Below are 23,086 nucleotides of genomic sequence, written 5' to 3' on the forward strand. Positions count from 1 at the left end.
TGTAATGTAATTTTTTAAAAAACAGCTTTGAGGGAATATAATTTACATACCATAACATTCACCTATTGTAAGTGTACAATCTAAATATTTTTAGTAAATTTATACAACAGTATACACATTACCATATTTCAGTTTTAGAACATTTCATTACTCCTATAAGTTCCCTGTGTCCATCGACAGCTCACCTGTTTCTACTTCCAGTTCCAGACAACCACTGACTTGTGTTCTCTCCGTAGATTTGCTTTTTCTAGACATTTCACATAGGTAAATTGGATAGTAATTATGCCTCTTGTGTTTGACTTCTTTTTGGGGTACTCATATATGTTATAGCATGTATCATTTGCACCATCCTTTGTTGAATAACATGCCACATTAAAAAAAAATCCATTTACTAGTTGATGGACACTTACATTTTTGTCCAGTTTTTGGCCATTCTGAATAATGCTGCTATGAACATTCACTTATATGTATTTGGATGGACATATGTTTTCATTTCTCTTCCATGAATTCCAAAGAACTGACTCACTTTGCTCTATAGTAAGTTTGTATTTAAATTTTTAAGAAAGTATCAAACATTTTCTCAGTATGTAACTTGTTACTTCCCCACCAACAATACATCCCCACTTGATATTTCCTGTACTTTGATTATAGGTTCTAATGGATGTAGAGTGGCATGTCATTGTAGTTTTAATTTGCATTTTCCGACAAAGAGTGTTTAACATCTTTCATGTGCTTAATCAACCATTTATATATCTTCTTTGGTGACATGACTTAACATTTTTGCCCATTTGTAAATTAGAGTGCCTGTCTTTTTATTATTAAGATGTAAGTGTTCTTTATATATATTGGATACAGGTCCTTTATCAGAGAAGTTTTCTTCTGGTCTGTGGCTTGCCTTTTTATTTTCAAATTCACTTGAGACAGTGAAGACAAGAAAAGATACGAATTCTGAACCATCCAGGCATGGAAATGCTGCTTTTACCCTTCATTTTCCCCCGTAAATGGTAGCTAGCAAAGAGGAAGAGAGAGTCATGTCCATGTGGCTTTGCAGACAACTTAGAGACCATGACCTGGACGTGGAGTGATCAGCTCTTTGGCCATGATATTTGTCAGGTTGTCTAAGCAATGTCTATATGTACTATGGCATGCTTAGGAAATAATTGAGGGGAAGGAAAATTGAGAAGAGTCAAGAAGGGGGTAGGAAAATAGAAACTGTTATGGAGAAGAGAGAACAAAGATAGTCATTGGCAGAAGCACAGTATGAGGAGCCTTCCTCTGTATCCTGACACTCATACGGGACCAGCCCATATTATTCACTACTGTAAGACTTAGGACCTAACAGAATGCTTATCATTTAGTTGGCATTCCCTAGCGTGTGTATCAGTCGCTTAGTTGCGTCTGACTCTTTGCAACCCCGTGGACTGTAGCCCGCCAGTCTCCTCTGTCCATGGAATTCTTTAGGCAAGAATACTGGAGTGGGTTGCCATTTTCTCCTCCAGGGGATCTTCTCAACCCAGGGATCAAACTCGGGTTTCCTGCATTGAAGACAGATTCCTTACTGTCTGAGCCACCAGGGAAGCCCTGGCATTCCTTAAGTGTTTTAGAAATATGACTTACTGGAAGAAGGCTATCCATTAATTAAAAAAATGTCTTTGATTGATGTGATATCCTAGCCATGGTGTGAGGTCTTGGCCTCTGCCCTCAAGAAATACATAGAATACTTGGGAGGGGAAACATAATCAAATTATTAAAAGGAAAGCATGTTAAGTTCTGTAATAGATGAACAAAATCCTATGAAACAGTAGAAGAAGCTACTTGTGTTGTCTCAGGGCTTGGTGAAGAGTTCATAGAAAGCATGGCACTTGAGTTGGGAAGGCTATTGAAAGCATGGTGTGAAGAGTCATTTGAGAAAGGATGAGAATGGCGTAGTAGCTAGAGATACAACACATGGACAGAAAACATTGGGCACACATGTGGGGCTTTCAGGTCAGGCTAGAGGTTTCTTTCAGAGAAGGCAATGGCACCCCACTCCAGTACTCTTGCCTGGAAAATCCCATGGATGGGGGAGCCTGGTGGGCTGCAGTCCGTGGGGTCGCAAAGAGTCGGACACGACTGAGCGACTTCACTTTCATGCATTGGAGAAGGAAATGGCAGCCCACTCCAGTGCTCTTGCCTGGAGAATCCCAGGGACGGGGGAGCCTGGTGGGCTGCCGTCTATGGGGTCGCACAGAGTCGGACACGACTGAAGCGACTTAGCAGCAGCAGCAGAAGTTTCTTTATAGCCTGGGGCACTTGAAAAGCATTAGGGGTCCCTGTAAGTTCACCCTCTACCTTGCTATTAGAGCAATTTTCTTTAATATGTAAGTTTTATGATGTTAATACCCCTTGTAAGCCATAAAGCCACCCAACCATCACATGGGATTATGAAATATGAGCTTCCATAGACACCAGCATGAAAGTCCTATTGTGGAAGCATCAGTTCACACAGGTCATTGAACTTCTATGGTGGCCTAAGCCCCATCTCCTGATTTCCATGCCCTGGTGTAATGCCCTCCTATACCATATTATTGATCTGTGTGACCAATAGAACACAGAGAGAGTGATAATATGTCACTTCTAAGGCTACATCATAAAACACACTGTGGTTCTGTCTTGGATGATTTGCTCTGGGAGAGCCAGTCACCATGTTGTAGGATATTCAAGTGGCCTATGGATTTCCCCAGGTAGTGAGGAATCTTAGTCACCAGCAATCATATGGGTGATTCAGCCTGGAGCTAGCCTGTCCAGCTCGTCACGTTGGATGGTTCTGGCCCCAGCTGGCCTCTTGAGTGCAACCTGACGAGAGATTCTGAGTCAAAGCCACCAATTTCTAGACCCACAGAAATTTTGAGATAATAAATGTTTAAGTCATTAAATTTTATGATAATTTTTTAGAGCAGTTGATAATAATACAGTCGTCAATCATATAGTCAGAGTTAGAAGAAATACTAGAGATTAAGTAAGGCAGGTGCTGATAATTGGGTTCAACATTTCCAATGAAGTTTGAAGAGATTTGTGGAGTCTTCCTCTACCTGCACTGAACACATTGAAACCTTACTATCCCTGACTTTAAGAGATATGGTGCTTGTCCAACCTTGCCTGTCTAATTAATGATAAGAACTCCATTTCCTGAACACAAGTCAGACTTTTACCACCATATTGTGCTAATGTCCATGAAAATGAATTAATTTAGGTGCCTCTTTAGTTTATAAGGGATACCCACCCATTTGCTGAAGATTAGTTATTGAGTTTGTTAAGAATTATTCATCTAGGAAGAAAATATTATACAGCTGAAGAGAGTGGGAGGCAGTTTGAATATTAATTGTGGTAGCTGAATAATGGCCCCCAAAGATATGTAGGTTGTATCCCTGGAGTCTAGGAAAGTTGCCTTATCTGGCAAAAGAGATTTTGCGGATGGAATTAAATTCAGTTAAGTCAATCAGTCATGTCCAACTCTTTCTCACTCCATGGACTGCAACATGCCAGGCCTCCCTGTCCATCACCAACTCCTGGAGCCTACTCAAACTCATGTCCATTGAGTTGGTGATGCCAGCCAACCATATCATCCTCTGTTGTCCACTTCTCTTCCCACCTTCAATCTTTCCCAGCAACAGGGTCTTTTCATATGAGTCAGTTCTTCACATGAGGTGGCCAGAGTAGTGGAGTTTCAGCTTCAGCATCAGTCCTTCCAATGAATACTCAAGACTGATTTCCTTTAGGATGGACTGGTTGGATCTCCTTGCAGTCCAAGGGACTCTCAAGAGTCTTCTCCAACACCACAGTTCAAAAGTACCAATTCTTTGGCACTTAGCTTTCTTAATAGTCCAACTCTCACATCCATGCATGACTACTGGAAAAAAGCAAAGCTTTGACTGCTGCTAAGTTGCTTCAGTCATGTCCGACTCTGTGCGACCCCATAGGCGGCAGCCCACCAGGCTCCCCTGTCCCTGAGATTCTCCAAGCAAGAATACTGGAGTGGGTTGCCATTTCCTTCTCCAATGCATGAAGTGAAAACTGAAAGTGAAGTCGCTCAGTCATGTCCGACTCTTCGCGACCCCATGGACTGCAGCCTACCAAGCTCCTCCATCCATGGGATTTTCCAGGCAAGAGTACCGGAGTGGGTTGCCATTGCCTTCTCTGAAAGCTTTGACTAGACAAACCTTTGTTGGCAAAGTAATGTCTCTGCTTTTAATATGCTGTCTAGGTTGCTCATAACTTTCTTTCCAAGGAGTAAGCGTCTTTTAATTTCATGGCTGCAGTCACCGTCTGCAGTGATTTTGGGGCCCCCCAAAACAAAGTCTGACACTGTTTCCACTGTTTCCCCATCTATTTGCCATGAAATGATGGGACTGGATGCCATGATCTTAGTTTTCTGAATGTTGAGCTTTAAACCAACTTTTTCACTCTCCTCTTTCACTTTCATCAACAGGCTCTTTAGTTCTTCTTCCCTTTCTGCCATAAGGGTGGTGTCATCTGCATATCTGAGGTTACTGATATTTCTCCCAGCAATCTTGATTCCAGCTGGTGCTTCCTCCAGCCCGCATTTCTCATGATGTACTCTGCATATAAGTTAAATAAGCAGGGTGACAATATACAGCCTTGATGGACTCCTTTTCCTATTTGGAACCAGTCTGTTGTTCCATGTCCAGTTCTAATTGTTGCTTCCTGATCGGCATATAGGTTTCTCAAGAGGCAGATCAGGTGGTCTGGTGTTCCCATCTCTTTCAGAATTTTCCACAGTTTATTGTGATCCACATAGTCAAAGGCTTTTTGGCATAGTCAATAAAGCAGAAATATATATTTTTCTGGAACTCTCTTGCCTTTTTGATGATCCAGCGGATGTTGGCAATTTGATCTCTGGTTCCTCTGCCTTTTCTAAAACCAGCTCGAACATCTAGAAGTTCACCGTTCACGTACTGTTGAAGCCTGGTTTGGAGAATTTTGAGCATTACTTTACTAGCGTGTGAGATGAGTGCAATTGTGCAGTAGTTTGAGCATTCTTTAGCATTGTCTTTCTTTGGAATTGGAATGAAAACTGACCTTTTCCAGTCCTGTGGCCACTGCTGAGTTTTCCAAATTTGCTGGCGTATTGAGTGCAGCATTTTCACAGCATTATCTTCCAGGATTTGAAATTGCTCAACTGGAATTCTACCACCTCCACTAGCTTTGTTCGTAGTGATGCTTCCTAAGGCCCACTTGACTTCACGTTCCAGGATGTCTGGCTCTAGGTGAGTGATCACACCATTGTGATTATCTGGGTCATGAAGATCTTTTTTGTATAGTTCTTCTGTGTGTTCTTGCCACCTCTTCTTAATATCTTCTGCTTCTGTAAGGTCCTTACCATTTCTGTCCTTTATTGAGCCCATCTTTCCATGAAATTAGGAATTAAATTAGGGATTTAAACTGGGGAGATTATCCTGGATTATCCAGGTAGGACCTAAATGTGTGCACAAGTGATCTCTTAAGAGGGAATCAGAAAGTGATTTGATAAAGAAGAGGAGAAGGCAATGAGATGGGAAAGAGGGAGAAAAAAGATACTGTGATTCAGGGCCATGGGCTAACGGAATGATGCATCAATCCTAAAATAGATGATTTTCCCCGTGAAGCTCCAGAAGGAACAAGCTTTGCTGCCCCTTTGATATTAGCCCACTGAGGCTGATTTTATGATCTAACCTCCTGAACTGTGAAAGAATAAATTTGCGTTATTTTAACCCACCGGGTTTGTTATAATTTGTTGTAACTGCCATAGGAAACTAATACATTAATCTTAGCTTCATCATGTCCTATTTCTGTTAGTTTATGTAAGACAATCTTTCTAAGACTCTGTCTTCTCATCTGTAAAATGGAACAATAAAATGTCTATTTCAAAGGTTTGTTGTTAGATTGAATGGGATCATTCATGCAAAATGCTCAGCATTGGACTTGGCACCTGGAGAGTTCTTTATAAACCTGGCTATTGGTTTAATTTGGTCTAGACAGGAACACTGCAACATTAAAAAAAAAATTATTGAAGTATAGTTCATTTGCAATGTTATTAATTTCTGCTCTACAGCAAAGTGACTCAAGATATACATATTCTTTTTCATATTCTTTCCTGTTATTTGTCACAGGATATTGGATATAGTTCTTTGTGCCATACAGTGGGACCTTGTTGTTTATCTATCCTATATATAATAGTTTGCCTCTGCTAATCGCAAACTTCCAATCCTTCCCTCCCCTCCTCGCCTCACTTGGCAACTGCAAGTCTGTTCTCTGTATTCTCTGTATCTGTGAGTCCGTTTCTGTTTCATAGATAAGTTCTTTTGTGTCATTTTAGATTCCACATATAAGTGATATTATTTGACATTTATCTTTCTGACTTACTTCACTTAGCATGTTAATCTCTAGGTCCATCCATATTGCTGCTAATAGCATTATTTCATTCTTTTTTGTGGTCGAGTAATACTCCATTGTATGTCACATTTTCTTTATCAATTCATCTGTTAATGGACATTTAGGTTGCTTTCATGTCCGGGCTATTGTAAATAGCGATGCATGAACATTGGAGTGCATTGTCTTTTTGGTTTTCTCCACATATATTCCAGGAGTGGAATTGCCAAATCATATGGTAGTTCTGTTGCTTTTCAAATTACAAAAGCGGCAACATTTTTTGTCTCCTTTTGAAAACGCAAGAAGCATACTAAATAGTCTTGGAATATAGAAAGGGTTGAATATTTATTAACTATTCTATTGGTACTGGCTTCCCTGGTGACTCAAATGGCAAATGCAATATAGGAGACCCTGGTTCAATCCCTTGGTGGGGAGATCCCCTGGAGAAGGAAATGGCAACCCACTCCAGTATTCTTGCCTGGAGAATTTCATGGACAGAGTTACCTGGAAGGCTACCGTCCAACGGATCACAAAGAGTCGACACAGTTGACAGACTAACTTTCAGTTCCATTCTATTGTTACTAGTCTGTGAGGAACCCTAAAGTCTGTTTATTTTACCCTCTCCAATTGTTCTTTCTCAAGGGTGTTGACTGCAAGATGAGGAAAAAGCACATAGATGGAATGAGTGGAAAATAAACCACGAATGAGAGATCTAACAAGGGTTTTGGAAAGGTTTCTCTGTTTATTACTTGTTTTCAGAGAACACCACACAGAACAGGTGAAAAGTTATCCTATTTATAAAGATCTCCAGAGAGGGAGAGTCTGCAAGTTTTCTTAGTAATTTCCCTTGGTACATATGAAGACTGCTCTTGATTTTCAATGACTGCACTGATGGCTGTACTTCTCTACAAAAATAAATTCTCCTCTACAAAAATAAAAAATAAGCAATGATTTTGTTTTTGAAAGCTGCTTGATATATAATGATGCCTTAAAGAGTCTACTACCAGAGCAGCCGTGTGTTCGTTACCTGGCCATCTGTCTGGTGCAGCTTCAGGACCACTGGAAGTGTGGAGCAGCCTAGATGTATGAGCCTTTCCTCTCCTTATTCTGGAATAAATTTCAAAGTTAAAAAAATGTGTAGTCATCGTATTTACTTATATTATTCATCCCTACAACTCAGTTTTCTGGAGGTGCTTGTGTTTCAGATTTCTACTGATTTAGTCTTTGTATTCTTTTGTTTCAATGTACTGACCACATTTGCATAGATTAAATGCTTTCTGTTTCTCTCTGAGCCCTGGTAGACTGGAATAAAATCTACATCATTCTCTTGGTAGAACTTCTTGTGCCTCATGATAAAGATGACACTATAAAATGAAGCAAGAGGAACATTTTTAAAATAGGGTCTGATCCGGTTAGACCTTCATTAGATATCCCTGCATTTACAGAATAATGAACTGAGGAATGAATCGTATCAGCATGACAAACAACTGACATAGTTGAGCCAGTGGTTTTTAAAGTCCCACAAAATCCTGGTCCTTTTAGTTGGAGATAACTATAAAAATAAATGAATTGGGCTCACTGACTGAGCTTCTAGTGCCTGACTGAGGTTCACCGAAAGGGCTAAAGTTCAACTTCTCTTCTATCTCTGAACATGCCTCAATCCTGGACATTAGTCCTCAGTCTCTGAATGCCAGGCTTGCCCGCTACTACTATGGTTAGCAGTACCTTAAGAGGAGGGAGCACCTTTTTCCTAATTTGACCTGGGTTGGTTAATACCTGTTGAGCTAGAAAGATGTATTACCTGGTGCAAGATGAAAGGCAGTCTGAAGTTAGCAGACCAGGTAGTCATTCTCTCTAAATGCAAAACCCCGACTGCCTAAATCAGTAATGAAAGCAGACAAGCAGACAATTGAAGTGAACTTGTTTGGTCAACAGAGATAGACAGCTGAGGCGGAGTTCATCCCTACCTTACTGGGGTTTACTGCCTCCCAGGTGCCATCTAATGGTGGCTGTTTACCAGTAACCTTAGTAGGTCTTTTATGACAACTTTAAAGCAACAGATTCTAAACCATACAAAAATTACTTTCCCTCCTGTAGATGCTCTTAGTCTAAGGCAGGCAGGGGATGAAAACAGACACCTCCAGAAGGTGGTGTTTGACCTCCCTGCGAATAAGAGGCTCATGCCAGCCTTTCGCTTTTGTGAGGAATCAAAATTCAATATATAACCTGAAATCTCCTCAGTTTATTAAAGTCAGATCACAGGTTCCAGAAGGGAAGATGAAATTTTCATCTATCTTCACTCTACACTTAGATACTGTGTACAACTGCCTCAGCCAAAATCTTGTAGATTTTGATGCATTTTATCTGTTTACACAGATCAACAATGCTTGGCTACTCTCAACGGTAAACACTAAATCCTGTTTACAGAGGAAGGGCAGTGTCTGTGGGAAGCATGCGCACAGTGCTCCAGGCTCCTCTTCTTTTTCCTTTTTCAGAGACTCCAGGGGAAAATGGGTCTTTGCACCATTTTACCAGCAACCCTAAATCATGATTAATTTAAAGCCCTTTCTCTCCTTGGTTAGGCCTGACACAAGCAACTGCTTTTCTGTCACATTGATTTTTCTGTCCTTGCAGATTCAAAGCCAGGGTTGAGTCTTCCTAACAGGGTGAATTCTCTGACAAGGAAGTTTTGCAACCTAATTTACCGCTGGAGTCAAGCTTGTCAGTGAGTGCCAGAGGGGAACTGTCGCAATCCACTGGTTAAGTATGCATTTAATAGTGTTTATCCAAGCAAGTTTGTGATTTCTTCACTCTCTCCAACAAATATGTTATTTGTAATACCTATCTTCTGTAATCTAGGTGTTTGAAAAATGTCTCTAACGTGTGTGGGCTAGAATGCATTTTGTTTTTCTGTGAGTCTATTCATTGAACAAGGGCAGTCTCTGAGGAACCATCAGAAACTGCTTGCCATTTTTCCAAATCCTCTCTCTCTGCAGTGACCATGACTTAATCCTGAAGGAAAACAAGGTAATCTTTTCAAATAAACATTCTCAAGGATGTTTAGAGGGAACCCAATTGCTAGTATGCAGAACCCTCCCAGTGATTGAAAATAGTTACATTGAGGGAGTACAATTACAGTAAGCTGGAGTGTTTGTAAGCATTCGGTATTTTCAGATGATTAACAATAATAAGTTGAATTGCAAGAAAAGATATGTGTGTATGTGTGTGTGTGTATGTGAGTTCAGAGTCATCCAGGGTCTTTTTACTCAATGCTGTTGGTGGAAAATGAGGCAGAGGGAAATTAAAAGCTTTCACTAGGTAAGGAACATTGGCAATGTTTGAACCTAAGCCCATTAGGTTTCACTGGACTAACCTGCTTCTTGTGAAAGTAAATAAGAGAAGAAACATTTGATCATTAAGTGGAAAGAGAGCACTGAAACAAACACACTTGGTTGCATGCAGTTTATTAGTGCAAATTCCCAGTCTCAAGGAGCGTGGCCAGGAGCAGTGAAGACTTAGAGGAAGGGTTGAATAAACTCAAAATTACCTGGATGATAAAATCAACTAAATCAATGCAGAAAACATTTGCTGGAGTCTATCATATTACTTAGAACATGATTTTATATTTTTATAATATTCAAAACATTTGTCAAATACCTTTCTCTTTCCCTCTTTGGTCTATAGGCTTTTGAAAGATAGACCTCGTTTCTCATTTGGGCCTGAAGTCTCAAGATGGAAAGCTCATCCTGGCACAAATGAAGGCAGAAATGATGAAAGGGAATGAGTCTGGTCTTGATTTGACACTGTGATCTCCCATTGTTTGTGGCCTGATACTCTCTAATTTATTTATCTTTTGTTTAAGTTGCCTGTACAGTCAAAGCATCTTTTTATGTCGCTACCTATGCATGACATAAATGCATCATTACCTTGTTAAAAATCTTAGAGCAGTCTATTGTTTCTGTCCAGTAGAAGTGCAGTATGGGCCACATGTATAATGCAAAATTTTCTCATAGCCACATTAAAAAGTAAAAACAACAATATATCTTATGTGACTCAACATATCTAGAACATTACCTTTTCAATATATAAATATAAAATTATTAAGATACTTTACATTCCTTTTGCATACCAATTTTTTGGAATTTGGTATATATTTTAACTAATTAGGCATCTCAGTTCAGACCTACTTTCAGGCTATAATGCTGATGAACACATTCCTAGTGATCAATGGATACACAAGGCCATTGTGGTAAGAAGAGCTCTGTAGCCATATGTAAATGTAGGGTATGTTTCTCCCTGCTTAGCAAGCAACTGTGGTTTGGAAACAACACCATCCTCAGTGGTCTCTATGAAAACTTGGATTGACCAACCATCCCAATCTGACCAGGGTTTCCTGGGACATAGGGCTTGCAATGCAATCACCAGGACAGACCTGAGTAAACTAGAAAGGCTGATCATCCCATATTTAACCCATGCTTGTCCAATCGACATATGTTATCATCCTGGCCACTGTGCTGCTTAGAATAGTGGCCACCTTTGAGGCAAAAAGGGTTGAAGGCAGTGAAGTTGCTGCCTCTTGGCAACAACCTATGGATTAGTGGGGATTTTTTAAAATAGAAAGCAAAGACCTACTATTTTTTCTTCTTCTCTTACTCTCAGACCTTTGTGCTTTGCTTGTGTTGTGGTTATTGTACTCCATTCTACATGACTCTCCTGATGGATTATGACTCATTCTAGGTATTGGAAAAATCTGAAGTTCACAAGATTTCCAACCTGTGGATTTAGGGACCCTTGGGAGATTGCAGAATTGCAAAATCAGGCATCTGAAAGTGCATCCATCCATTTATCTCTTCTTAATCAATGGATTCTAAAAGTGAAGTCATAGCATATGGATTATAACACTTTTTGACAGTTCCAAGAGAAGGAATGAATAAGCATTCAATACATGTTATTGAACTGCTAATATGTAACTTGACAAGGTTAAGTGCCCTATGTGAAGCACTTAACGTATTGCATAATATTTGGATTTCACATCAATCTTACAAGGTTGGCATTATTATCCTTGTTGTTTTGAAATAGAAAAATAAAATATATATAATTTTCTTTATTCATTATTCATCTAAAGTTCTTTTAAAAATTATGTTCTCAATGGATTTAGCATTTAGTGGAGAAAACAGGCTTCTGGGCATATGGCTGTTATGAGTATCTAAAGAGATAAGAAATACCCCTGGAGAGGAGAGAAGAGCAAGAACACTTAAGAGCAGAGGTTGGGAGTGGGCATGAGGCATAGAGGTGACCAGTGAAACTCCCCGGAAGCATTGTGCCTGATGCCTGACACATTAGTTTTTCTGCTGTATCGTAAATTTCTCTCCCTTGCCCAAGAGAGTTCCATTATTTTACAATGACAAATTTTTAGTTTATTTTTCTGCATCATAGTGACATAAGTGACAGAGCTCTGAATTATGAAGCAAAAGAGTTGGGTTCTCCACTAGGTTCTTGCTGGGGTCCAGCCCCAGCTGATCCAGGGTATTCGAAGGGGAGACAGTGTCAGCGAGGATCAGGATACAATAGCTTCAATTAGATATTAATTAGAGATATAAAGAGTAATAGAATGAGGATAGCTCAGTAGGAAAATTCAGTGGAGAAAAGAGGCTGAGTAGCTTGGTTTACGCGGGAGACCAATAAAACTTCAAGACAAGAAGTTTGCACCGCTTACGTAGGCCGCAGGCATCCTTCTGTTCTCCCGAAGGAGAGGAGACACTGAGGCCTCCCTGGTTGGATCTTAGAAGCCCAGGCATAATTAGTAAGCATGGCGGTTCCGCGCTCCAGATGGAGACTCAGCCAGAGTTTGAGAGAGAGAGTGACATGGGGAGACCAGTATTTCGAGAAACTGATCCCCATTCTTTATTTTCCGGGGTCTGTTTTTATACACCGAGGTGTTATACAAAAGTCACGTGGGGACAGCAGTCCTGACTTTTATTAAAGTCAGGTGCTTCATACAAATGTATACAGAGGTCTTAGGGGTGTTACATCATCTTCTGGCCAGGGGGGCCTGCTGACAATTTATGACCCTCTCCTTGTGACAGCGGTCAGTCAACACTTATTTCTCCAGGGGTGATTATTCTTAAAACAGATGCCACCCAAATAAAGTTACATTCCTATAGGGTGAGGGTGTAGTGGGTTTTAGTTAAGGAAAGAATTTACTTAGCCTAAGGTCTAACGTGATTTATATCAAAGGTTATACTTATTTCTTCTATATATTCATTAACGTGTGTAAGGGCAGGGGATGTGGAGACTTAGCAGTAAACATTGGCTCAACAAATGAAAAACCCTTCACCAATACAATTTCTAATCAGCCCATTATACTTATACTAATAGTTTTCTAACTTCTCCAAAGAACCTGTTTTTAGAAGGTTTAAAGCATCTCGTGCCTCTCACGGTTGGGAGGCTGTGAGCAATCACATGTGGCCGGACAAGCCTGTCAGGCAGGCTAGAGAACCTTCAGAGGAGTTTGTAGGTTGAAACACTCCTATCACGCCCAGGAATTATTATTAACTGGAGCTCTAAGTTAACCACTTCTCTGAAAGAAGAAGAGGTGGTGGGGGACAGCTCCCCATAAAGTCAGAGGTGTAGGTGAGAGCACAAAGTAGTAAAGTAGGCAGGCTCTGGTTATGGGGGTAGATGCTCGAGAATTTCCAGGGGGACTCCTGAGGCTCGATCCTGCCTTTGCGTATATCGAGGTCCTTAGGTGAAGTCTCTTAAGTATTTGGGACTAGAGTTTCTTCACTTTTGAAGTAAGGCAGATCAGCCATTTTATCCACAACACTCTCCGTTCCAAACTTAAGACACTACGAGGCCTTCAGATAGTCTTCCTTTTCCACTTTTACTGTTCTTCTATTAAGAATCATTACATGGAAACCACAGTTCAGAGGCATGAAATTGCAGCTGTGTGTAAAGGGAACTCAGCTAACAAGGAAAGTGTTTCATTTTGTATTATTTTTGCCAAGGTCAAAAATTCCTTCCATAGTCCCTGCAGGGTTTCTTCACTTAAGTATGGCCTAGGATGGACTAGTGAAGATTTGGCAAATCAGAGGAATAATGGCAAAGGGACAAAATTTTACCAAATGCCTCAACCTAGCATTACCAGATTCACAAGTGAAGAGTAATGAATTTAATCCACCATTTATTAGTACCTGAAAGTTTCCTATACAGAAGCCAAAACAAACAAACCTCACATTCTCACATGAGTGTACTTTGGTGACAGACCAAAATCTTAATCTTAGAATCTGGATTTTCTAAGAAATCAGCTTTCTTCTTGTGCTTAGCTGTGTTGTGCCTGGGAATGCATTTAGGTATCTAGCTATAAAATCAGGACAGAGGGAGAGAGAGGGAGACAGAAAGAGAAACTGTTGTGTTGTGTTCCCGATTTTAGCATAGTTTCCAGCTTGAAGATAGAAATCATTTATAAGATTACATTAAAAAATAGGAGGATGGAAAGGGAAAAACTATTGAACATGATCATATTTGTACACTTAGCCTTTCACACTGAAGTTTTTTTTTGGGCGGGGGAGTTTCAAAAAACTTAATGTTAGTTTTATGTTTTGATTTAAATGAAATGAAAACATTCCATGTTTTATGAACAAACATGGTAATTAACTTCCATTGTGTATTAACATACAAAGTAATATACATTAGTTACAGAAGACTCTGCTTTCATAAATGGATATTTTTCAAATGGAATATTGAAGTTGATAGCTTTTTTCTCTGCCACTAACCATGTGATAGATTTGGCCACATGTAACTCAGCAGAAAGGTCCATTTACTGACCATATCATGATGCTCTTCCATATCCAGCTGTTTCTTAAAAGGATACTACTACAGGTTTAATATTTAATATATAGCACACTGAATATTTAATATGGCACACTTGGAAAGTCATCCACCTCCCCATGACAGAGTTACAGACATGGTGCACACTTATCCAGAGTCAGTACATCCAACATCTGTTTTCACCAGTTACTGGAAAACACTAGCATGAAAGTCTCTGGCATTTTCCACCTGAACTTTGCTACTGTAAATGTGGCCAGCCCACCTTCACACGACATTGTGATTGGCATATAGGAAGCCAGTGGAAGATATCATCAAGCCTTAGCAACAATTGTCACCAACAACTTCCTGTTTAGTATGAGTACCACTCGTGACTACCACATTTATAAAGAACTCCACGCTTTCACCATACCGGAAACAGGTGTATCTCTAAGACTTGACTTCCTCTCTACATCTTGCCTTCCCAACTCTGTCCCTTCTCATCACCCTGCACCCCCACAGCTTAGGCTTGCTTCTCTTAGCTCAGGCTGCAAGTGGGCTCACTTTTATCTGCTTATAAAGCCAAGCATTAATTTTGTAAAACTGTTCTGCCACATATTTTAGCCTCTTCCTGTTTGAAATTAATCTGTATGTTAACAGCTTGCAAAGCCTTTGAAGCCAAGCTTTTGCACAAACTTACATCCACTGTGTTGCTAAGTCACCATATCAGTGTTATCTGCCTTGTCACCTAACCCACAAAGCAATAAGCAACTTAAACTTAGAAATTTAGGGTTCTTTCTTCCTCCATCTAAAGTACCAGATTTATATGCAAGAAAGGTGGCTTGGAGGCCTGGTAGTATGAACCATGGGATTATTAACTCTTGAGAGTTGCAAGAGTTACATGCATGCACATTGAGGATTACAATTTGCAATCGCATGCAAATTCCTGTTGCAAATCCTTTAAAATATTTGCCTTTTATACCTTTTGTCTGTTCCCTCCAGAAACTTTCTGCCCTCCAGCATATCATTTTTACATACAGAAAGGATGGTATTTGACCTGTTGAAAGGCTGGCCATGATGTTTAGTTCACTCATCCTGAGGCTGGTACAAAGGGAAGATCAAGCTTGCTCTTAGCTCTGCTGGGTCAGTCCCTGTCCCTGCTGCCCACTGTTCAACAACCTACCCTGACCCATCCCTTAAGGAACTTGGCAGAAAAGCCTCCCTTCTTTGTCTTGTGTTCATTCATTGGAGGTAAACTGCAGACCTACTAGCTACCCAGCACCTTGCTTCACTATGAGAATCACAGATAAATACGACATCTGGTTCCTGTTCTTAGACAGTCACCTCTGTTCATGCCCTTCTTGCCCTCGGGGCTCACAGTCTAATTGGCAATCTGCAGAAAGAGCTTTCTCTTTCTGGAACCCTCTACTGAATTATAAAAGTAGTTGGACTTTACCACCTTTTCTAGATTTGCTTTCGTTCATTCCCCTAAGCCCACCTATGTGGCAGCCAGATTGTACTGTTTAATATCCCCTGAACCCACCCTGCCTACAAAATTCATGGAAGAATTTTGGTCACTCTGTTGCCCATCACTAGGGATATAGTCCTTCTACTTAAAGGTCTATTTTAAATATATTTTCTTTTTGCCTGGATTAGATTCTTTTTTGCCTTTTTTGACTCAGAGTAAGTGACAGGGAAAAAAAAAAAAAACAATAAACTTTAGAGTCTAAAGGATCTCATTCTGCACTTGGGGTCTACTGCTTACTAACCATGCCCCATTGGAAAAGTTAAGGGGCCTCTCTGGGCCTCAGTTTCATCATCTGCAAAATGGAGAGAATAATACTGCAAAAGAGTTAAGGCTTTTTAATGAGGTAGTTTGCACAAACAGCTTAGCACAGTGTCTGGCACTTAGTGGGTACTTCTTAAATGCTAGTCAGCATCCCTTCTTGGAAACCTCCACTATTTTGTTTTGGGTCTACGTTTGTAGGATTATTTCCTACAAGTTGCTTAATAATCAGCACTACAATTTATTCACATGGGATTTCCTGTAACTTTGCACAGCAGCTTTGTACCCAGCAGATGCTTAGGCACCTTAGAAACATCACTGTGTTACTGTAAAAATACAGATAATTCTAGGTCTGTAAAGAGCAAACCTGTGCACAAAGCTCAAGCTCTTTAAAGCCTTTGCTGTGCCCAGCAAGGTTCCTGAGTGTAGGACAGTTACAGGGAGAGAGTGGCAGCTATATGTGCAGGCTCACGTAATTTAGGGCTGTGTGGTGACCTCTCCCTGAGGTCACACACGAAATGAATTGGGAGAAGAGAGAACAGAGGCACAACCAGCTGCTCTCAGATCCCTAGACATTCCAACAAGGGGGAGAGACTCAGTCTTCCCTGATTAATCTCTGATGATTTATTCTTTGGACGTCATTTAAAAGGAACATTTTAAAGTAAATTAATTGAACTCCCATGACCTTTTACCCTACTTGTATCATCAAAAGAAACTAGATCTTGAATTTTTTAAAATACCCTGTTTTCTGTGACTTACAAGCTACTGAGGAATCTCAGTTGGGTTTTCTTTCTTTCTTTCTTTCTTTTTTTTTTATAAATACAAATCCAGCTTTCTTGGCTGTAATTTCCCAAGTTTGAAAATCCCATTTTTTGGTCAATAGGTGTTGAGGGAAGGGTGTCATAGGGGTGAATAAATGATAAATATATAATCTAAGACACATAAAATGGGAAAGTATTAGGTTGGTGCAAATGTAATTATGGTTTTGGACTGTGAATTATATAACTAGGCTCAAACACACATTTTTGCCAATGAGAAATAAGTTTTTGTTTATTCCTGTAACATAAAAATCCATGCTTTGGACTTTAACGAACTCTTGGAAAGCATTTTATGCCTCATGCTGGTTGTGGGAGAGTTTTCTCTGCAAAAAGTTGTCAAGATGCTTGAAGAAGTGGTAGTCGGTTGGCAAGAGGTCAGGTGAATATGGTGGATGAGGCAAAATTTCCTAGTCCAGTTTGTTCAACTTTTGAAGTGCTGCTTGTGCAAACTGCAGTCAGGCGTTGTTGTGGAGAATTGGGCCCCTTCTGTTGCTCAATGCCAGCTGCAGGCATTGCAGTTTCCAGTGAATCATCAATTACTGAGCATACTTCTCACATGTAATGGTTTCCCTGGGGATTCAGGAGGCTGTAGTGGATCAGATGGGCAGCAGACCACCAAACCGTGACCATGACCTTTTTTTTTTTTGGTTCAAGTTTGGCTTTGGAAAGTGCTTTGGAGCTTCTTGATCCAACCACTGAGCTGGTCATCTTTGGTTGTCATATACAGTCCACTTTTCATCGCACATCACAATCAAGAAATGGTTTGTTGTCATGCAGAATAAGAGAAGATGACACTTCAAATCCGTGATTTTTTGATTTGCAGTCAGCTTATGCGTGCATGCATGCCAAGTCACTTCAGTCGTGTCCAACTCTGCCACCCTATGGACTGTAGCCCACCAGGGGATTCTCCAGGCAAGAATTCCGGAGTGGGTTGCCATGCTATCCTCCAGGGGATATTCCTGACCCAGGGGCTGAATCTGCATCTCTTATGTCTCCTGCATTGGCAGGTGGGTTCTTTACTGTTAGTGCCACCTGGGACCCACTTAAGAGCTTTTTCACCTTTCCAATTTGCTTCAAATGCCAAATCACCCCATTGAGTTCTTTGGCAACTTCTTATGTAGTTATAAGATAATCAGTTTTGATGATACACTCAATGCTGCTGCTAAGTCGCTTCAGTCGTGTCCGACTCTGTGCGACCCCATAGGCGGCAGCCCACCAGGCTCCCCCGTCTCTGGGATTCTCCAGGCAAGAACACTGGAGTGGGTTGCCATTTCCTTCTCCAATGCATGAAAATGAAAAGTGAAAGTGAAGTCACTCAGTCGTGTCCGATCTTAGAGACCCCATAGACTGCAGCCTACCAGGCTCCTCCATCCATGGGATTTTCCAGGCAAGAGTACTGGAGTGGGTCGTGAGTTTGAAGATACTACAAATAAGCTTCTAGAACTGCAGCAGTAATGAAAGCACTGATATCCTACCAAGCACGGCGGGCTCTTTGGAACAGGCTTTTAAGACTTTGATTAACAGTCTGGAATCCTATGTTGGTGCTATGCAGCTAGCTCTTAGTGTAAAATATCACCTACCCTACACAATTTGCTTGCAGTTTAGCCCAAAGACTACTTCAGGCAGAGTCGTTAAAATGACACTCTGAGGAACCCATTCAAAGTTTGATTCCTCATTTTTATGAAATAGTGAAGAATTTTCTCTGGCCTTTAAAGAGTTATACAGACGGTCCCCAACTTTATGATGGTTCAACTTAGAATTCCTTGACCTCACAATGGTACAGAAGCAATATACCTTCAGTAGAAACTGAACTTGGAATTGTGAATTTTTATCTTTTCTTGGGCCCAGCAATATACAGTAGATACTGTCTCCTGATGCTGATCTATGGCCATGAGCTGTGTCTCCCAGTCAATCAGTGGTCATGGTGTAATAAAACCCATATATCCTAACCTTTCCTAACCATACAGCCACTCTGATTTTTACTTTCAGAACCTTATTCAATAAATTACATGAAAAATTCAATACTTTGTTATAAAACAGGCTTTTTTTTTGTTAGATGATTTTACCCAACTATAGGCTAATTTAAGTGTTCTGAGCATATTTAAGGTAGGTGAGCCAATGATTTTTAGTTAGTTAGCTGTATTAAATGCTTTTCAACTTATAATAGGTTTATTGGGATGTAACCCCATGGTAAGTCAAAGAAGATCTGGATTCCTTTCCATTTCATCATCTTTGCCTGATACTCATCGGCTCAGGGTCAGCCAACAAGTTTGAGGCATCAGCTGCCAACGCTGCTCATTAGAGGAAAAGCATCCTTCCCAGATCAACTATGCTGCTGCTCACAGAAAAAAATACCAAACAACTTCAGACATTTATCTTCCTTAAGAAGCTACAGGAAGGTGGGGGGTGCTGTTTTCTAAGTGGGAAAACAAACAAAACTATGGAAACACCATGGAGTCAAGAGTCAATGGGATCTGCGAAACAGATGCCTTAGTAATAAAAATAAATACACTTGAAACATATCCTCTGTTGAAATTTGTTTACACCAGGTTTTAAGAATGTAAGACTTAATTTATCTTGTAATAATACATGGCAAAATAGAAGGCTATTTTCAAAATTCTTTATCTGAAGTCAGGTTAGCTAGGTTGAATTCCGGCCTTGTCACTTATTGGTTGTTAAATTTAGGCAACTAAATCACTATATCTGAGTTTCTTCTATAAACTGGGTGTAAATATAGAAATCCCATAGGGCTGATGGGAGGGTTAAATGAGATAATGTATGTAGAAAGTATAAATATGTCTGTCCCACCATAGAAAGGGACAAATAATTTTTATATGCTGTTGCTATAACGAGTTTGAGTGAACTCCGGGAGTTGGTGATGGACAGGGAGGCCTGGCGTGCTGCAATTCACGGGGTCGCAAAGAGTTGGACACGACTGAGCAAGTGAACTGAACTGAATAACTATTATTGTTATTTATCACCATCATCATCGGTGTCATCTTCTTGTGATATATATATATATATATATATATATATATAATTTCATATATATATATGAAATTATAGCAAACCATAAGGAGCCATAGCCAAAGTGTTCCATTATATAGGTAAAAGAAAATGGTGTCCTTATGATTAAAAAAAAAAAAAAAGGAAATTAAGACCTCCCAACTAAATAGAGCAGAGCCACAGCTAGAACTCTGAACTCTTTCCATGGGGAGTGCCCTCTGGAGCTTGTGTCGGGAAACGAACTCCAGCATCACTTCAGTGCTGCTTTCACTGATACTCCTGCACCATTTTCCTGAGTCACGGGTTGCAAGTTACAAGCCTGTTTTCTCCTCACTTTCGCCTGAAGGCATTAGGTGTTGCAGGACAAAGTCACAGCCTGCACTTTCCTTTGTCCTGTAGTTAACTACTTACTCATGTCTGAACTCACATCTTTTGGACTCCAAACAGTTTACATACAGATTACCTCCATACTCACTCCTGTTTTTCTTCCTTCTCTTACCCTCATCCCTCTTTCTCGTTTTCTTCCTCCTCCTCCTTCCTCCTTTCTGTCTCCTTAACTCTTTCTCTAGACACCTTCAGCTATTTTCTAAGCTATTTTCAAATTATTTTCTTTTCTTTCTACTGTAAACAAGAAAAGATCTCCCCCTTCTTGTCAAATCTTTTCTTACCATTGAGACCTTTTGTTAATAGTCCACAATTCCTCCTTCACTGACTCATATATCTTATAATCTAGCATATATGTTTGCCAAACTTATTGGGATCTCTTGTTTGAAAGCCACCAAAAAAAAAAAAAAAAAAGCCACTTCTTGTTGTACCCTTTTCTCAGCCCCTAACGCTCTTAGTCTCTCAAGCAGCATCATTATGGAACCTCATCTCTTGCCACACACTTTTCCCTTGGAATTCACTATATCTGGACCATCCTAATTGTCCTCCCAGTCATTTTTCATACTTCTCTGTCTTTAGTACTTACCTATTCTTTCTCACTCCATATTTTATTTTCAACTGATGGCTTTCAAAAAAGCCGTCATTCTAAAAATATCTCTATTTAAGCCCTATCCACAATCTCTCCTGTATTCCCTATCTGTATTAAGCATCTATAGTTTGAACTTTGTCTTCTCCCTAAAACCTTTTCATTTCCTTCTGATTTTTCTATTTCTTGTCCTAGTCATGAGTGGCTCTCAAGATATTTGAAGTGAAAATGGCTGGGACTAAATTTTGGCTTTGTCATTGACTATGTAGCTTAGGAGAAGCTCCTTAACTTCTCAGAATTTTGGCACATCGTACATAAAATGAGATTTCAGATGAGGAGTTATAACCAAACAGAGTGCCAAACTCACAAAGAAGATCTTGGGAAGTCATTTCCCCTGCCCACTCCCTATTCTTACCACACTAGACCTCCCTATCCCTTCCCCCCTCCAGACTTCCAGTGCTGAAATCATATGGCGAGATTTGACTCTTTCCTCAGCCACATCTCCCATATGCAGCCTATCACCAGGTCCAGCTTCTTAGTAATTCCTTCATCCTTCCATTCCTATTTCCTTCACCATCTCCAGAGCATAGCTCTCATTCTTCATTACTGGATCATCACACCAATCTTCTGACCAGACTCACTGACACCAATTTCTTCCAACTTTCAGTCCACCCTGGACAATGACACCACATTCACCTTCTAACATTACTGCTTAAAATAATCATTTTCCCAAGGTAATTTAGCTAACAAGCAGAAAACAAAGATTGAGCCTAGACAGACAACTCTAAATCTATACTCGTAGCTATAAGCCTGTACTGAGTCAGTACCAATGTTTGGGCCTGGAATTCAATATCCATCATGATCTGACCCAGAGTACCTTTTCAGACTTTCTTTCCACCAGGCCTTTACATGAGTGTTTGATTTACTTTTACTACCTAAAATAACCTGTCTTTATCTCTCAGGGTTATTTATGCTGTAACAAGAAACTAACTCAGGTGGCTTAAAAGGTAAAGGAATGTATTGAGTTGGCCAAAAATTTCATTCAAGTTTGTCTGTAAGATGTTATGGAAAGCTCAAACAAATTTTTTGGCCAACCCAATATTATTTCATATAACAAACCCAGAAGTAGAATAGTTGTATGTTTAATATCATGGCTTAAGACCAAACCTAGGACCCAGATTCCTTCCTCTTCTTACTCCACTATGTTCAACATGATTTCATGTGAGATGCTCTTGTGTTTGCCAGTTGGTGCCTCAGTTTCAGGAAGCATGTACAGATATAACAACATCCAATGAAATGATTGAGTTGTGGCTCTTTCCTATAATAATTGGATAAATTTAGGCAAGTCATTTGACCACTCAGAACCCTATTCTGATCTATAAAATGGAAATGGATCATACCCTAACTTACAGTAAATACTTTTAAGCTTGGAGCTACTTAACAAACTCTCATGACCAGAACTCACAGATACTCTGCAACTCCATCTTGGCACACAAATCTACATATCAGCATTCTAACATCTGTTTATCCAGAAGTTAGTGGTTGGGGATTTACAGATATGAAGGATGGAGAGGAAGAAAATAAGAACTAGGAGAAAATGTCAACTAGGCTAGTGTGACCAGGGAATGGTAGTCCCTGGTAGTGAGCTGTACACTTACCTTTGCAATTAAGATCATTAGGAAATTGTTAGCACCAAATAGTAAATGATCAAATATTGTAATTTGTAAAAAAAAAAAAATGGTGGAGGGGGGCACTTTTGTGAGGATATAATAATTAGGGAAGGAAGGAGAGAATCTTCCTGTCTTGTTACTGTTATTGACAACAATTCTATGGCTATGAGGCAATGGTTTCTGAACTTTCCTGGGTCAGGGACTTTTTGGAGTCTCTGATAAGAGGAACGGATCCTAGAAAAATTCCATGTATATGTGTGTGTGCTAAGTTGCTTCAGTTGTGTCTGACTCTGTGCAACCCTGTAGACTGTAGCCTGAGGGTATCCTCTGTCCATGGGGTTCACCAGGCAAAAATACTGGGGTGGGTTGCCATGCCCTCCTCCAGGGGATCTTCCCAACTTAGGGATTGATTCAGCATTTCTTGCATCTCCTGCATCGGCAGGCAGGTTCTTTACCACTAGCACCACCTGGCCAACCCCGACCATGTATATATTCAACCCCATTTTTGTCTACAGATCATCTGAAATCTTTTTAGAGAGGTGGTGATCCATGGATACCAGGGTAAGAGATCTGGCCATAAGGCAGAAATTGAACTTCCTTTATATATCACTCTGTTTTCTAT

At 40.1% G+C, this 23,086-nt stretch overlaps 1 protein-coding gene across 10 annotated transcripts in view; it reads left to right on the forward strand.

The window, feature by feature from the left end:
* LOC104969531 (uncharacterized) overlaps positions 1 to 23,086 on the forward strand; it is a 238,519-nt gene that overhangs the window by 62,772 nt on the left and 152,661 nt on the right. For 6 of the 10 annotated variants that reach the window (XM_059890150.1, XM_059890151.1, XM_059890155.1 and 3 more), the window contains exon 1: positions 1 to 17,825. This exon is cut by the window's left edge and continues 62,772 nt beyond it. The exons of 1 other annotated variant lie outside the window; for it this stretch is intronic. The gene's annotated coding sequence lies outside the window, so the exon portion shown is untranslated. The remainder of the gene's footprint in view (positions 17,826 to 23,086) is intronic. 3 more of the 10 variants (XM_059890152.1, XM_059890159.1, XM_059890160.1) reach the window with 3 other exon arrangements.

The sequence above is a fragment of the Bos taurus genome, chromosome 9 (genome assembly GCF_002263795.3).
Source record: "Bos taurus isolate L1 Dominette 01449 registration number 42190680 breed Hereford chromosome 9, ARS-UCD2.0, whole genome shotgun sequence".
Taxonomy (NCBI): Eukaryota; Metazoa; Chordata; class Mammalia; order Artiodactyla; family Bovidae; genus Bos; species Bos taurus.